General features: G+C 50.0%; 1 pseudogene; it reads left to right on the top strand.

Moving 5' to 3' along the window:
- Nucleotides 1–504: 504 nt before the first annotated feature.
- On the top strand, nucleotides 505–1155 carry LOC108581198 (annotated as a pseudogene).
- The last annotated feature ends 16312 nt before the right edge of the window (nucleotides 1156–17467 follow it).

Raw genomic sequence — 17467 nt, 5'->3', positions numbered from 1 at the left:
TTCCTAACACCACCTCAGTCCCCCACAGAGCTTAGCCATCAGTCCTCTGGGGTGCTTGTGCGCCACATTGAGGTGGGGGCTGGGGACTCATGGGAATGGGAGGGAATGACTCTTAATTTGACCCAAGACATTGCCTTAAAAAAAGACTGCATGTCCCCCAGCCCTCTCTACCACCATGAGCTACAGAGGGTGCTGTCTTGACCCTCCTGGACACTCTGGGATGGCCTCACCCCTTCCTGAACCTCTTCTTTTCTGTTCTAACCACTGTCTGCTCCACGGTGGGGGAGCCAGGAGAACAAGCCCAACATGTGTCACCAGGCTTGGGGAGAGCAGATCCCTCCAACAATGGGACAGCCACCTCCTGGGAGCTAGCCACACAGGAAAACCTCTCCCATGTCTCCCAGCCCTGGGAGGAAATCCACATACTCACAGCTGCCTCGGCCTCCAGGCTGGGTGTGGGCTCTGTCCGGGGCCTCTGTGCCTGTGTGGGAAACAAATTTCTAACTGACCCAGCCTGCTGGCTGGACCTGCAGACAGCTGTGTCGCCCATTCCTGCATGGGTTCCCCCGACAAGCTTACCCAGCCCTGTGGGCTTACCCATGGATGCACTATGGTGGGTATCTCTGGATGGAGTATCCTACTCCAGCTGCCTTGGTGCCTTCAGTGTGGCTGTATTGAAGGGGCACCTCCAGCTTTGACCCCCTCATGGGAAGTCAGTACCTGGCTGTCTTGGCCCCCAGTCTTTTTCCTCCCCCACCAACTGCAGGATTCCCACTCACCTACTTCTCAGCTCCTCCCATTCTGGGCAGGGCCACCTCCAGCCACTGTCCCCAGGTGGAATGCCAGACTCCAGCCAGGGCTGCAGTTAGCAGGGGAGCATCCAGAGGAGCTCCTGACTTGAAGACCTGCAAAGCCCCTCCTTCAGAATGGGCCTCCAGGTGCAGTATTCGGGCGCCTTTGCCCACTGCAGCTCAGAGCTCTGCCCCCTGCCCCTTCCCCATTAAAGATTCTCAATCGAACCCTGTCTGCCCCCGCTTCTCCTCCTGGTCACCCTGCAGGGCCCACCACTGCCTCTTTGAGTGCCAATTAGCCCTCCAGACCCACCCAACAATCAGAGACAAGTCTGGTGGAGCCCAGCCTCCTGTGGACTTTTAGTTTTTGGAAGCATCTCAGATGTAAGTTCACTATCCTTAGTATAGAGCAGATGCTCATGAGCCCATGCAGGGCTGATCTATTTGGTATTTTTCTACCTTTTTTTCCGTCTTGCCCTCTAACCCTGATACCAGCACCTTTTCTCCTCCCTAGCCCTTTTTCTGGGCCAGCACTCTAGTAGATTTGCTATTAAGTCCCCAAATATGCATGCATACAACCTTGTGAAATGAGCTTTGCATGCGTATGTTTTTAAATTACATAAATGATGTGCCATAAAAACTGTTTCTTTGCTCTTTATCGGCAGGCACGATATTTAAGATCATTGCACTGTGCTGTATGCACATTTTGTTTGTGGTTCCAACTGCTCTCAAGGACATCATTCCCCCCGCCTGCTGATGTTGGCTGCCTTCGATTCCCTGCTATAAATATTCCATGGAGAGCCCCAGGGAAAATCCCCAACACCACCTCTTAGGGCTTGTGTGAACATTTTTCTGAGTCATGGGAAGATGGTGCTTGATTTTATTTGGGACGGCCAGCAGATCCCTTTCCAGAACAGCTTCTTCTGCTTCCCACATGAGCAGTGCCTGAGCTGCGCCCGCACACCGTGGCCTCTTGCTGGAAGCCCACTCTGACTGCCTCCGTGTGGATAGGCACAAAGTGGCAAGCTATTGTTTTGGTTTGACTTCCTGTTAGCCCTTTGGCCTCCTCTGTACATTATATAGAATATCTTTCAGTCATTTTCAGGATTGTAAATTCTGGATACACATTTTCATTCTTAGGCCATGCAAATGTCCCCTCCGTGTCTGTCAACAAATATGACCTTTGCCAGGGGTTCTCAAAGTGCCCCCAAATCCAGCATCAGCATCACCTGGGAACTTGTGCAAAATGCACATTCTCCAGTCCCACCCTAGATTCTGATTCACAAATTCCAGATGTTGGGTTGACGGCCTGTTTTAAGTCCACCAGATGATTCCGATGCACTCTCAAGTTTGAGGACCACTGGTTGCTGCTATTTCTCAATTTTAAAAAATTGTATGTATACATATAAGTTTTATCTTTGTATTTTAATTCTATATTATTATATATGATATATAATACAGGTAACTATTAATATATTTATTTAAAAATATCTATGACTTTGTAGTAAATCCTCTTTTTTTCCTCCTTATTTTCCTTCCTTCCTTCTTGCTTTGCTTTAGAAGGCCCAAACACAACCATGAAAGTCCTTGGTGTCTTCCAGGTTGCACAGATCCCCTCTATTTTTAAATATCCTTACAGTTCTCCCTGGATGTCACCTGGGAGTCCATCCTTATAGATAATGTTACATAGGGACCTGAACTTATTTTTTTCCAGGTCACTGCGAGGTCCAGTGCTATTAAACAAAACTTCTTCCCTATTGATTCGAGGGCTCATCTGTGTATGTGCCAGGCGTTTGTGTGCCCAGGGGTCTGTTCCTGAGCTCTCCAGGCTGTGCCCCGGTCTCTCCCTTCACTCACTCTACTTCTGTTTGTTACATTTCAATGCGTGTTGGTATCTGCTAGGCCAACTCCTCATAGCCACTCGAACCCATTTTTGCTCTACTTTCTCAGACTTGACAGTGATTTATAGTTCTTTTCTTCTATGTTAATTTTGAAGTGAATTTGTCTAATTCCTTCAAAGGAATCCAACTAGATTGATTAGGATAAAAACGTATAGATTAAGTTAGAACACATTGACATCCACCTTGTTAGCTTGCTCTATTCATGAGCATGTTATATTCATTCACTTATGATCTTCCCGGTGTTTGTTTTCCTTTAAAGCATTTATTTATAGACATTTATATGTTTTTATTTTTAATTAAAAATGTTCAATTGCAATCTTATAAGTTCTCAGTTTATTCTGTCGGGTCTTATGAGATAATTATCATACATGAAATAATTCATTCAATAAATGCGCATAGAGCATCCGAGGTATGCCAGGCATTGTCACAGGTGCTGGAGATAGAGTAGTCCAGAAAAGCAAGTCCTTACTAACGAATCCTTCCATCTATCTGAGAAGAGGCGGCAAACAAATAAATAGCAGCTGGCGGTAAGTCCTGTGAAAGAAAGTTAGAGTAAGGAGGACACAGAGTGATGGTGGGTGGGCTCGGGGAAATGCTCACCAAAAAAAGTGACTTGAGCAGAAGCCAGGAGAAAGGGGTGGAGCGGAGGAGAGGGAGGAGTACCCTTGCCTTATTCCAGGAACAGCAGGGAGGCCAGTGTGGTTAGAACGCAGGCAGGAAAGGTTGGAAACAGTGTCAGTCAGGGGAGTTGTCTGAGGGTTTGCACAGAGGAGTGAGGAGATCCACCTCAGGCTGATGCTGTGAGACCAGATGGAAGGTGGAGGAGGCAGCATGGAAATGAAGACTAGTCAGAAGGCTGAGAGTCTAGGCAAGGTGAGGATGGTTCTCCCCGGTGGTGGCTATGAGGGAGGTACAGTGTGGCTGAATTCTGGATATATTCTGATGGTAGAAATGAAACATGCTGCTGTGTCAGGTGTAGGGCTTGCCAGAGAGAGGAGTGAAATGACTCAAGAGCATTCGATCTGAGCTCCCTGAAGCATGGAGCTCCACTTACGGAGATAAGAATGGCTCATGGGGAAACAGAAGGACCTGGAGCTCTGTTTGGGGCACGTTGATTCTGTGATGCCTTCTCCAGCGAAACAGGGTTGTTGTGTAGGTAACTGGATGTGAGTCTGGAGTTGGGAGGGCTGGGCTGGGTTGATGTGCACATTTGAGAGTTGTCAGCACAGATGGCTTTCAGGTGTCAGAAGTAGATGAGATTTCTTCGGGTGTATGTGCAGGGTAGGGAGGAAGAGGGACAAAGACTGAGGCTTTGGGACCCTCCAACATTTGGAAGTTGAGAAGATAGGGAGAAAAAAGCATGGTGAGTGGGATGGGAAACAGGAGAGTGAACGAATTGCAAAAACAGCATTCCTAGCTGTGCCAACTACTGCCAGCAGAGTGATTCAGACCAGGGCTGGCTGCAGGTTGGAGATGGCAGAGGTCATTAGTGACTTTAATGAGAATATTTTTGGTGGATGATGAGAACTTGAGTTCAAAAAAGCATGAGTCATATTAGATATTAACACTGGAGTAAGCTGAGTGAGGGAAAACAGAAATTCTCTGCACAATTTTTATAATTCTTCTGCAAATCTAAAGGTAGCTCAAAATCAAACTTCTAAAAAATAAGTCACTTGAAAAAATAGTAATAATAATTAGAAGAATGGGAGCAGAAGAGGCAGAGATGAGATCACATAAATTTTTTCATAAGGGTTTTTTGTAAAGGGCAGGAGAAACACAGAGTGGACGCTGGAGGGACAGGAGCAGCTGAGGGATGGTGAACACAGGACACACAACAGCATGTTTTCATACTCACGTGGAGGCTCCATGGAAAGGAGAAGTGCTGACAAAGCCCAGGAAGGGAATGTTGCAGGCATGAAATCTGTTGGTCCATAGGAGGAGGTGAAGTCATTGCATAGATGAGCAGCTGGGGAAGTGGACCCAGAAAACACAGGAAGTTTAACTGCTTAAGGTTCACAATCACGAGTTTAGGATGAGACCCATCAGTATGGTGGTAGGTCTTTGTTTAGCTGTGTTTACCTCCATGGAGGCAAGTACAGAGTAGATGGAGGGTTGGGTTTGGCTGGGGCTAGATCTTGCCAAGTGGGCCAGAAGGAGAAAGAGAGACATGAGGCATGAGGATGATTAAACAGTGTGATGGAACACAGTGTGTCAGGAGGGTGAGGAAGCCCTCCCAGGGCCAGGGATGGTGGAGTGAAGGCAGGTTCAGTAAAGTGGAGTTTTGAATGACTCAGAGGATCATTAGAGCAGAAGGTACTAGAGAAAGTGAGGTGAGAAGGTAAGGGTAACTGATTGGAAATGCTAAATTCACTTAAAAATGTGTGCAGTTATTGGTAATGACAAGATGCAGGTTTGATCATGGGAGTGGGTGGTTGAGATAGTTTAGCGGTGAGACAGTGAAAGTTCCTGGAAAATTATCCATGTGGATAAGGAAATTGCAAAGAAGCAGGGCAGGAGAAGCGATGAAGAAAACTGCCTGGCCAGCTGCAAGATCATAGGAATTGATGACCATGGCAAGACGGAGTAGCAGCGGCATAGTCAGAGATGACCCTTGGGGCAGTGGTGTGGAGGTGGTGGTGAGGACCAAGAAGCACCCGTGGGACACGGAGAGAAAGCCGCTGTCACTGAGAGGTCAGCAGGGCGCAGTGTCCCTCTGTTTCAGTAGGGATGCTTCAGGGAGTTCATACTCCTCCCTGGGGATGTCCCAGAACATCTTGGGGCTTTTCTGATTGACATGGTGTTGGAAGAGTGCTGCTGCCTTTTAATGGGCAGGGACTGCAGACGCTAAATGACTTATGTGTGACAGCTGTCCCTCCTCGGGGAAGTGCCCTCAGCTTGTATGTCTTTCAGAGACCCTATTGATACTCACAGAGGTGAGAACAATTTGTAGTTACTGAAGCCTGACGGGTACCTCATTTTACATATAAACACAAACTGTGTTTGCTGGTTTTAAGGTGCACCAAATGCTCCTGAATGTGACCTCCGTTCTTTCCTTTCCTGTATTTTTTTGTGTATGTGTGGAAATGGCTGTGATCTTATTTCTCACATCCAGACTTAATCATAGTAGTAAGGGAGACAGCTGATGACATGTTTTCTAGGGTGTCATGCCCACGTATTTCCATGGGGAAATACACATTTTTCTCCTATATATGACAAGAGTGGATTGGCCTTTTTAAAAAATGCGTGTGGAAGTTACAATCTGACTTTTTTAAATTTGGAAATTATTATAGATTCACAGGAGGTTGCAAATATAGTGCAAAGAGATCCCGTGTTCCTCTCACTCATTTTCCCCAGTGGTGACATCTTGCCTTGCTAGAGTACAATATTGAGTCAGCAACTGAAATTGGTACAGTGTGTGTGTATACTTCTATGCCCTTGTATCAAATGTGTAGCTTTGTATTATCGCCACCAGAAGACACATCTTATTGTACAACCCCTTTCTGGTCACACCTCCCCTTTCTCCCTGTACCACCACCCCTAACTCCTGGCAACTGCTAACTGTGTTCCATCTCTTTGGCTTTGTCATTTCACTAATGTTCTATAAATGGGATCATATAGTGGGTGAGACCATTTATATTTAATGTAATTATTCATATATTGGGGCTTAAATCTATTTTTTTGTCTTCTATTTGTTCCCTCTGATTTTCATTTCTGTTTTCTTTTGCCTGCCTCCCTATGGATACTTGAACATTTTTTAGAATTCCATTTTGATTGATCTACAGTGTTTTTGAGTGTTCTCTCTCTGTATGGATGTTTTAGGGGCTGCTCTAGATCTCACATTCTGTATAGATAAGTTAGTCTCCTGGTGTCAATATTTTACCAGTTTGAGGCACATGTAGAAATCTTGCCCTCCCCTGTCTAAAATACAGTTGTCTTAAATATTTTCTCTACACACCTGGAGAACCACATCAGACAATGTTATACTTTTCACTTCAACTGTCAAACACAATTTAGGAGACTCAAGAGGAATAGCAAAGTTTATTGCAGTCACCCTATTTTAGCTGCTTCCTTCCTGAGGTTCCAAGATTCCATCTTTCATCATTTCCTTTCTTTTGAGCCATTCCATTCCTTTCTGTTAGCCATTCTTTGAGGGTGGATCTGCTGGCAACAAATCCTGTTCATTTCCTTTATCTGAGAATGTCTTGATTTCTCCTTCATTTGAGTTGACAGTTCTTTTCTTTCAGCACTTGAAAGATATTGTGCTGTCTCCCTCCAGCCTCCATTGTTGCTGATGAGAATTCCACACCACTCAAATTGTTTTTCTCTTACCGGTGTGGTGTCATTTCTCTCTCATTGCTGTCAAGATTTTTTCTTTATCTTTGGTGTTCAGAACTTTGACTGTGATGTGTCTTGGTGTGGATTTCTTTGGGCTTATCCTGTTTGGCGGGCTCTGCTGCTTCAATCTGTAGGTTTATGTCTTTTATTAAATATATTTCCAGCCATTATTTCTCTGACCTCTTTTTCAACCACTCCCCACCTTTCTCCTCTCCTTGGACTCCCATAACTGAACTGTTAGATCTTCTGTTACAGACCCACAGGTCCCTAGGCTCTGTTCAATTTTCCCCTTGTTCAGACTGGGTAATTTCTATTGTTCTGTCTTTAAGTTCATTAATTCTTGTTTTCTCCATTTGGCTGTTGAGCCCATCCACTGAGTTTTAAATTTTCAGTTATTATATTTTTCAATTCTAAAATTTCTGTTTGGTTCTCTATTATATTTTCTATTTTTTTTGCTGAAATTCTATTTTCATTTGTTTCAGGTATCTTCTTTTCTTTCTGACACAGGGTCTCGTTCTGTTACCCAGGCTGGAGTGCAGCGGCACAACCTCAGTTCACTGCAGCCTTGACTTTCCAGGCTTAAGTGATCCTCCAACCTCAGCTTCCTGAGTAGCTGGGACTACAGGCATGTGCCACCATGCCCAGCTAATTTTTGTATTTTTTATAGAGATGGGGTTTCACCATGTTGCCTGGGCTGGTCTCAAACTCATGGCTCAAGCTGATCCACCTGCTTAACCTCCCAAAGTGCTGTGATTACAAGTGTGAGCCACTGTGCCCAGCCTCAAGAATGTTCTTAATTGCTCAATGAAACATCTTTCATGTGGTTGATCTATAGGGTCAGATAGTTGCAGCATTCATATAATCTCAGTGTTGGCATCTGTTGACTGCATCTTGTCATGTAAGTTGAGATTTTTCTAGTTCTTGGCATAATGATTGATTTTTGTGTGTATCCTGACATTTGAGGCATTGTGCTGTGAGTCTCTGGTCTTCTTTAACTGTTTTGGCTGGCTTCCTCTGACACTGGGCCAGTGGAGGAAAAGGGAGACCACCAAGTTCCAGTCAACTGGGACTGGAAGTCCATGCTCTCCACTTGGCCTTCCCTGGCCTCATGGGGAGGCGGGGTAGGAGTCCAGTCTCCCCACTAGGCCTCAACTGATACCAACTCTTGGGAAGAGGAGGGTACCTCATTACCCCTCCTTGTGCGGCCTCCACTGACACTGCGGGGATGGGGACCTTCTTGCAGCCAGGCAGGAGTACAAGTCCCAGGTCCCCATGCAGGCTTCTCCCATACCCCGGTAAGGTTGAGGCAGGTTGGGGGAGGAAACGGGGAGGGGTGCCTCCTTACAGCAGGCAAGAGCCAAGGCTATGTCCCCACCCGCCTTTGCTAATGGAGTCAGGCTGTGGTTTTTCCGTGGGGTTTGGCTGGGGAAGGGCAGTTAATTGTCCTCATGTTTTCTGATTTGCCAGGCTGCCTCTTTCCTGGGGCTTTGGCTAGAGATAGGAAGCTTGAGTTCTCTTCTGTCTATTCCTACTGGCACCTCTGGGTTGCTGGCTTTCCCAGCACCCATCCCAGGTTATAGGAGGGAAAAGAAAACTTGGGAAATTTACAATCAGGTCCTTCCCAGCCCCTGCCTTCTCTCCTCCATGGTTCTGACTCTTCTCATGTTTGTTTTATGAATAACATCCAAGGCTTCTGGCTGTACTTAGCAGGACGAACAGGGAGAAGTGTATCTACTCCAAGTTTGTCTGGAACTGGAAGTATCTCCATGTGTGAATTTTATTCAGAATAATAAAGACGGATGAAAGTGCTGTTTAATATTTGGTACAAAAAAAGTAGTGTTGGACCCATTAGGCTTTGGCGATTTATTCTCAAGCAAGAAGGCGAAGGCAGCCTTGGAGATGAGATCTGCCAAGAGGTACTTTGTTGAGGACAGACTCTGCGACCTGCAGCACTGCAGGAAGATGAGAATGCTGTGGGGGGCTGGGGCAGCCTACGTTGTGCAAAGCCTGACTGGTGGGTGCCCTAGGACCCTCTAGATTCTGCAGTGCCTTAACAGGAATGTTGGATGGGTTCTGGGGATCTTTTCTATGGACTGGGAAGTTCGGCCACCTTTTGGGATGTGGGGGAAGGAAAGAGCTGTGCTTTCTGTTGCACACATGGGGTGTCAAGGTGGGCCAAGGGGAGCCCCTTGGCAGTTCCTCAGTGGGGACTTGCATTACTGAATTAGAACTTTGGTCAGGATCTCTAGGACTAGGTGAGACCTACTTGACCATAATGTGACAAATAAACCTTGCATTTGGTGAGCTAATATGGTACTTCATGTTTTCACATCTGTGTTCTCGTCTCGTCCATTTCTGACAACCAGAGGTGAGTGGACAGGAAGAAAGAGATGCAGGCATACTCGGCACACCATGGTGGCATGGGGTGGGGCCTGCCATCACCCTGGGTGTGTGTCCTGGTGGGGCTCCATGTTCCAGAGCCTTCCAGAAGCTTCTGTTTGAGGATATTAAATCTCATTGTGTGTTTGGAGGTGGGGGGTGGGGGTTCCTATTCTATTCTTCTTGGTATTTCTTATCTTTCAAAGCTTCTTTATTTCTGGGAAATCTTGGTTGTTGATTCTTTGAATATTTCTGTCCTTTATTCTGTGAGACTCTAAGATCCAGGTGCTGAGGCTTTCTCTGCTGCGCCTCTTCATCTTCCTGGTACCTGCTCCATCACTGTCCTTTCCGCATGCCTTCTGAGCAAGTTCCTCCACCTCATCTTCCAGCTCATTAATTCTGTTTTCCCTGCTATGAAGGCCTTCATTGTCTCCATTATATTTCCAGTCCCAGCATTTTCTTAAGGAGTTTCTTTGAACTGCTTGTTCCTGCTTCAGGACATCGCCTGTCCCTGCTACGGGGACTGCTGTGCCGCGGGGTCCTGCTCCGGGCTCTGGGACTCCTGAGCTGCCTGTCCCTGTGTCCTGCGCCTGAGTTGGTGCTCCCCTTCGAGCTCTCTGCTTCGGAATGTGCTGGCCCAGGGGCTCATTGGTGCCATTTCTCATCCTCTTCTGACTGAAGTCTCAGGTTCACCCACACCCTGAGTGCCGCCCCTGGCTTGACACTCCTGCCCCTCCCCAGCGCAGCGCTTCCCCACGGCCACGAGCTCCTCTCCCTGGGCTGTGTTCCTGGCCTGGGGTGCAGGGGCTGGGAGGAACTCACTCTGCTGCTCCTGGAGCCACTTCTATCCCACCTCAGTGGGGCGCTGGCATTTGGGGAGGGCAGCAGCTCCACTGTTTTCCTGGTGCTGTGAGCGGAGAGGCCCACCTGGAGCCATGAGGGAGATGGTGAGTGCCCAGGGCTTTGCCTGGGTGCTGAGAAGTCCCCTCGAGATATCCTTAGCAGGAAGTGAGGTCATGAGGAGGAACCCACAGGAGAGATGGCAGCCTACGTGTGGCACTGTCAGGCTGCCACTGTATCCCGTGGGGGTGGTGGATTCATCCCACACATCGAAGGCTCATTCCGGACCATCCAGCCTCAGGGGCTGCCCTGCTGCACAGGCTCAACTCAACCTGGGGCTTGTGGGTGCCTCAGAGAGGACAGCATCCTCCAGGCCAGATCCACCAAATTTCAAACCAAAACCTGAATTGAATCTGAAGGGGACAGGCCTGGGGGTGCGGGAGGCATGCATGGGGCTCAGCCGTCCTCCTCTGACCATTCCTCCCCAAAGCTTCTCCCTGCCTCAACCTGATTATTTGTTTATTTTTTATTTTTAGTGGACAACTCATAATTGCCTATATTTATGGGGTACAATGTGATGCTTTGACATATGTATACAATGTGGAATAATTAAATCAAGCTAATGAACTTAGTCATCACCTCACATACTTATGTTTTATGGTGAGAGCAATGGAAACGTAATCTCTGAGCAATTTTGAAATAGACGTTACTATTGGCCTTTCCTTGCCCGTGTTTCCCCGTCTGTGGAATGGGGAGGGTGGTGCTGATTTCAGCGGCACCTGCTTACAGGGTTAGCAGCTCATGGAAAACACTTGCAACTGTGGGTGCCTGGAAAAGTGACCCACAATCTCATTTTCCCACCTCCTGCTCCTGACCACCACCAAGGAACCTCAGGGGACAGTCAGACTCGGGAAAGCATGGCACCTTAGCCCTCGTGCTGTCCAGGGGGTGGTTAGTGTCTTTAGTGTTCCCCATCGCTCAAGTCAGCCCAGGGCACAGCAGCCACACAAAAAACTCTATGGCCCTGAGACATGTGCCGTGACCCATCCAGCCCTGGTAGAACCACCAGGACACCAGAGCGCCTGGATAACAGCACTGCAGGGTGAGTGACTTGCCCAAGTCACACAGCAGCTCAGAGCCTGGAGTTAGCTCAGGGGCCTCCCCCAGGGTCCCCACCTCTCCCCACAAGCTCCACTGGGATTCCCCTCCAGTGACCCCGCTGTTCTTCCTGCAGGTAGGGGAGGCGAGGTACTACATGGACACTGGACTGAACTGCCCAGAGCCTGCGGGCCTCCTCAGGGTCTGGCCCAGGGTCCTGTGGCTATAAGCAGAGGGCTCTGAGGTAAGGCCTGGGGAGTTGGGGCTGGTGTGGGGCCCGCTCGGGGGGTGCACCCACAATGGCTGCGCTGTTGTATGGAGCCTGGGGGACATGACTTCCTTCGCACCGCAGTGGTTGAGCTGCCAGGCAGCTTGACTGGGGCCCCATGCTAGGCTCTGGCCTCCCTTGCTCCCAGGTCACAGCAGGCTTTTGACAACTCCAATCCACAAAGGCTGAGACTCAGCAAGATCTGTGTCTGCCATGGGAGCTCTCAGGATTCCCAAACAGGCCCAGAGTGGTTAGGTGACGAGAATCTTTGTTGGGACTGGGAGTGCAGCCCCCGGGGAGAGTAGTCCTCTTTCCGTCCATCTCACAGCCCCCAAGCCCAGCTGGCCCCTCACGCAGGCACAGCCACATGCTTCCTCATGGGGCTTCTGGAGGGAGGGTCGGGTGCAGCACCTCTCAGCTCCTGTGGGGCTGCTCAGTGCCTCAAGGCCTGGAGGACTTGGCACAGCCACCATCAGCCACTTTGCACATGTCCGGGTGGATGAGCTTCAAGAGGTCCTCCTTGGCAGGTTAGCAGCAGGTGGGCCTCACAGTCCTGCCTGCACTTCAGCCTCTGGGGCCAACTGATGGACAGGCTGAGCTCTGGTGTTCCCCAGGAGGGAACACCAGCTTGTCAAGTCTCCAGTTGATTCCTGCTCTTGATAAAGCCGGGGTGCCCCCATGCTGGCCAGCATGAGGGTCTCCATGCAGCATGCACATGCCCGCACCCTGCGTCCCCCTCAGCCAGGTGCACCCTATGGCCTCCGTGTTTCACAGCCCCTCCGCCCCCACCCCAGGCAGTGTGATCCTGCCACACATCAGGTCCAGATGACATCAGCTACTAAAAGGTTTGTAGTGAGTGCCCGCCTGGTGAGTGCTGTCTCAGCTTCATCAGGGGGATATCCTGAGAGCAAGGTGCGGGCCAGATTCCTTCCTGCATCCTGAAGTGTAGCACACGGATATTCTCCAGCGGGGCTGCACCAAAGGCAGTTCACAGGCCCATGGGGAAGCTGGATAAGGTATTGGCCCTCTGGCCTTCTCCTGCATAAAGTCTCGCTCTGGCAGAGGCAGATGTTCCAGCACGTCACGGCCAGCATCAGGCCACCACATCCTCCCCACCAAGGCCTGGACAGAGGACGGCTTAGGACACAATATTTTAGCCACTCCACAGACCTCTAGTGGTGATTTCCCAGGGATAGCCCACTCTCAGCATCTGTTATGTAGATTAACAAGCCACCAATTCCACCTTTGAAAACTCATTTCTAACCCTCGTAAAGCAAACTGGCCGAGCCTCTGGGGTGGATGACACAGACAGATGAGGTGCCAGTGGCAGCCACTTTGCAGTGTGACTTTTCTTAGGAAACAATGGCTGCAGGCCAGAGTCTGAATCCTTAACTAGGCCACACGCCTCTGGGGTGTTACGCCACACAGCCCATAGGCACGATGTCATTGCTGAAATGTCACAGAGACCTCTGGTCACAGGCATCCTAGGGCCATTCTGGCCTGGGCCTCACAGGAGGGGCTGTGGGTTGTGGTCACTCTGCCTGCTGCTCCCTGACCTCCAGCCCGGGCCTGGCTCCTGAGCGTGAGCCCCGGGCCCCACTGCAGCCTGGATGCTCCACCTGCGGTCCAGCTCAGGCTGAATGCCTGACCACCGTCCTGGTGGCCCGCCTGCTTGTGGCTCCCCAGCCCTCACTCCTGCCTGCCAGCGGCGACTGAAGGCATTGGCATCTGTGACTTTGATGGGACTGGCAGGGTGGGCTTCCACAGCCCTTTCCCTATTCACACAGCCAGAGGGAACGCTGCAGCTCCCTACCCTCGCCTGCTGTCACATCTGCATCTTGCCTGCTTACACCGCTCGTGTGGGGACACAAGATCAACTGGCCATTACCTCCTCCAGAAGCTTCCGCAGTGGCAGGGAAGATGGGCTGGGAACCAGGCAGTCACAGGGATGGGTGTGCAAGAAGCGTTCAGGGGAGCACCGGGGGCTGCACGGGAGCAAGTTGGGGGGCAAGTGGCTTCCCTGGGGTGACAGGGATTTGGCATTTTAGACGCCTTGGCTGAGTGACCCTAAAGCCTCTGGCCTCTGACTCGGTCCTGGCCTGTAAAGTGGTGATGACAATCAAACCTCCTTAAGCTGCTGTGCTGGTGAAGGTGCTCATAGGCGACAGGCCTCAGCACGTGGCCAGCAGCTGGGACTCAGTTCTTGTCAGTTGTTGCTGTTCTTCTCATGACCATACCCTATAGGGTAAGTTGGGGAAGGCCGGCTCTGTCTCTTTCTTACAGTGGCAAAGGCCATAACCTCTTCATGTCTCAGTTTCTTCATCTGGAAAATGGGGGTGCTAGTGCCACCCATACTACAGGATTAAATGTGTGAACTGGGATGCAGTGCTTTGCTCCTGCACAGTGTGGGTGCTGGCACCATTGGTCTGCCTGGGAGCCGGGCTCAGGGGCACTTGCACTGCGTACACTGGGCCAGGCAGAGCATCACTGGGGCTCGAGCAAGGGAAGGTCATGGTCAGAAATGTTTCACACGATGCCTCTCCAGAAAGAAAAAGGGCAGCTCCTCCCATCCAGAAGCTGGCCAGGCACTTACAGCTGGGTCCACTCTGTTAGACATTAACCATTGCACAGAAGACCAACCGAGGCCAAGGTCACTGAGACATGATGACGTGAGACAAAGCAAGGCCACTTCATGATGTGTCTCTGCCCAGACAAAGTGAGGTCACTCGCTGTGCCACCCACAAAATACCAAGCAACTATTCTTTCAGGCAAAGTGAGTGACCACCGCTTCTGTCCCCCTGACAACCTATGTGCCCACCTTCTATAGATCGGATTTAGCCAGAAACCCAGTCATGGCGTTGACCCACTTTTTGGCAATAGCCAATCTGAGCCAACCCCTGCCCCCCTGCCCTTAGAGTCTCAAAAATCACCCAAACCCAAGGGTAGTTTCTTTCTAGCTCCCCACCTGGGGCCTGGACAGTAGCAGGCCTGCTCCGCCCTGCACCTCAGCCCTCTCCAGGCAGGTGTGCCAGCCCTCAGAGGCCCCCTCTGCTTCCTACTGCTGCACTTCCACAGGGCACAGCCTGTTCCTCCAGGGGACAAAACCCTCGAAGTTTTACAAACCAAGTGAATTTAATTCAGAGAATAAGTTCTCTGGGTGATGGAATTTCTGGGAAGCCTGATGGGACAGTGATCAGCTCGGTCAACCACAGCTGGAAGCCACCATCGCTGCAAGGCTGAGGAGACAATGGAGGGAAGTGATGCTGCCAGGACCCTCATGTCAGGGCGTTGAGAGGGAGTCAGGCCAAAGCAGGGGCAGCCCAGGGGAGTCAGAGCCCAAGAAGCAGAGAGAGGAGGGGAAGACACCTTGGCTTCTCCTCTTCCTCTCACCCTCTCGCCAATGCCTGCCAGGAAGCCACTTGGCAAGGGAGCCTGGGAGCTGTAGGTCTTTGGTGCAGAGCCCAGCAGAAGGACAACAGGGGCAAACTGGTGGATGCCCAGCCCCCAGGCCAAGGGCAAGGTGTGTGCACCCCTGCCCCTGGCCCTGGCCCTGCCCTTGCAAGTTGACTCCTTCAACCCTGGGCCATGTGAGCATCTCACAGGAGAGGCTGGGGCAGTCCAGGCCAGTGGTGGAGGTTAGGCGGACAGCTTCCCTAGCTCTGGCCAGCTGACATGTCCAAGAGAGGAGCTGCCCGGGGCGGAGGGTGCCCCATCCGCAGGGTGTCCTAGGGAAGGCCAGTTGGGCTTCAACCCCAGCACGGAGATAGACTGTGAGTGGGGAAACTGAGTCAGAAGCCTATAAGGAAGGGAGCCAGGGACAGGGAGCTCCTGGCACTTTTCTAGTGCTGGGTTCCACCGACTGGGAAAGGAAGCAGAGACATTTCTTATTTCTGCCCCGTAGTCTGGGCAGGACGGAAAGTCCATGTGGGGAACTTGGGGCAGACAGGAGTGGATGTGGCTAAGGCCAAAGATTCTAGGTCTGTCCTCCAGAGCTCAGGCTCTGCAACAAGGGGGAATCAGGGACCCAGTGTGCTCCTTGTGGCCTCTTAGAGCTGAGGGTTGGGCTGTAACACCAACACCTACCAATGTCTCTTTTTAGCAAAGCAAGTCTAGGCTTGAGACCGACACCTTCAGTCAGTCAGAATGTAATCACATTGTTCTGTTTTCACTGTATCTATTTTTATATTCTACATCTGGTAAGTGACACTGAAATTTCCTTTAGTGATTAGATTTAACATGTAGTGCATCTATTGAAAAGGCATTACAGCCGTGCACAGTGGCTCATGCCTGTAATCCCAACACTTGGGGAGGCTAAGGCTGGTGGATCACTTGAGCCCAGGAGTTTGAGATCAGCCTGGGAAATAAAAAAATTAGCCAGGCCTGGTGGCACATGCCTGTAGTCCCAGCCACTCAGGAGGCTGAGGTGGGAGGATCACCTGCCTAGGGAGGTTGAGGTTGCAATGAGCCATGATTGCACCATTGCACTTCAGCCTGGGTGTCAGGAAGAGACTCTGTCCCAAAAAAAAAAAACCAAAACAGGATTATATAGATTAATAAAAGCTAATTTAAAATAAAATGTATCACCTGTGACCCAAGTCTTGAAAAAAATAATATATAAAGTACAAGAACAGGGAGAAGCTCTAACGTGGGCATAGGAATGCCAGGAGTTTAGAAAGGAGTTAACTCTCTAAATATCGCCCTGTGGAAAGGCAAGTGCATGAGCCTGTGGAGGGTGTGAGTGGAGGTGAGGTGGAGGGCATGCAGGCTGGTGGTAGGACAGGCCCAGGGCCGGCTTCACTGCTGCTCTGTGCTGTCTCCACTCCTGAGTGGTTTGGCACTCACGCTGGCCCACATCTGCTTTCCCCTCCTCCCTGGATGTAGCACATGGCTCATCCCTCCTGACCCATAGAAACGCCAGCCTCTTGTGTTCCTTGGTGGAAGTGGCTCTGGAGGATGGCTGTCAACCTCCAAAATGCCCCACTGGGCTCCAAAGTGAACTTTGAGTTTAAATGGGAGAGTCCTGAAGATGTTCTCCAGCTTTGGCACCAGATGCCTTCAGCAATGCAGCTGCAGTTAAACAGTTAGACAGTGCACAGTCCCTATGAGGATATCCCGTCATAACCCGGTGCCCTTGTGTCTGCTGAGATGGTACACAGGGGCATTTGGACTTGCTCAGGGTGTGGCTGGGAGCCCCAGGTCAGCAAGGCGCGTTCATACTGGGGAACTCAGGCAGGGTTTACAACGGCAGTTCGATGAGTACTGGGTGGGCTCCTGTCTTGGCCTTTGTGCAGAGCACATGTGTGAACTTTGTATGGAGGCAGTGATGGGGTTAACAGTCTGAGCAGGGTGAAGAGGCCAAAGAAGAGGAGGATGTGATGCCCAGATGCTAAGTTCTGGGCCCAATGCTATGGCGGCTCTGAGCCTGTCCAGGCAGGAGCTGCACTGTGGGATTCTGCTGCTGATGCCTGAGGCTGGGCTGAGGGAAGCTGGTCCCCACCAGAGACTGAAGCTCTAGGAGCTCCTCAGCCCTGTCCAATAGGCAATAAGGAATATACCACCTGCCAAATTTGTGGGACAAAGCTAAAGAGGTGTGTATTCTGCAGAAAATGTATAGCTTTAGGTTCATCATAAGGCAAAAGGAGAAACAACACTACCCATTCCATTGAAGTTTAAAAAAATAGCAACAGAAAAAATCCATGGAAACAAAATGAAGGGACAAAATACAAAGGCAGAAATCCATGAACACAGAATGACAAAATAATAAGAGTGAAAAAAAGATTTGAAAAAAAACTTTGATAGACAAAACATTGAGAAGACCGATTGAGATGAGAAAAGATGCATTTAAATAAAATATA

This window comes from Papio anubis, chromosome 2 (genome assembly GCF_008728515.1).
Source record: "Papio anubis isolate 15944 chromosome 2, Panubis1.0, whole genome shotgun sequence".
Classification (NCBI taxonomy): Eukaryota; Metazoa; Chordata; class Mammalia; order Primates; family Cercopithecidae; genus Papio; species Papio anubis.
Note: the sequence above shows the minus strand (reverse complement) of the source record. Positions and strands in the feature narration are given on the sequence as shown.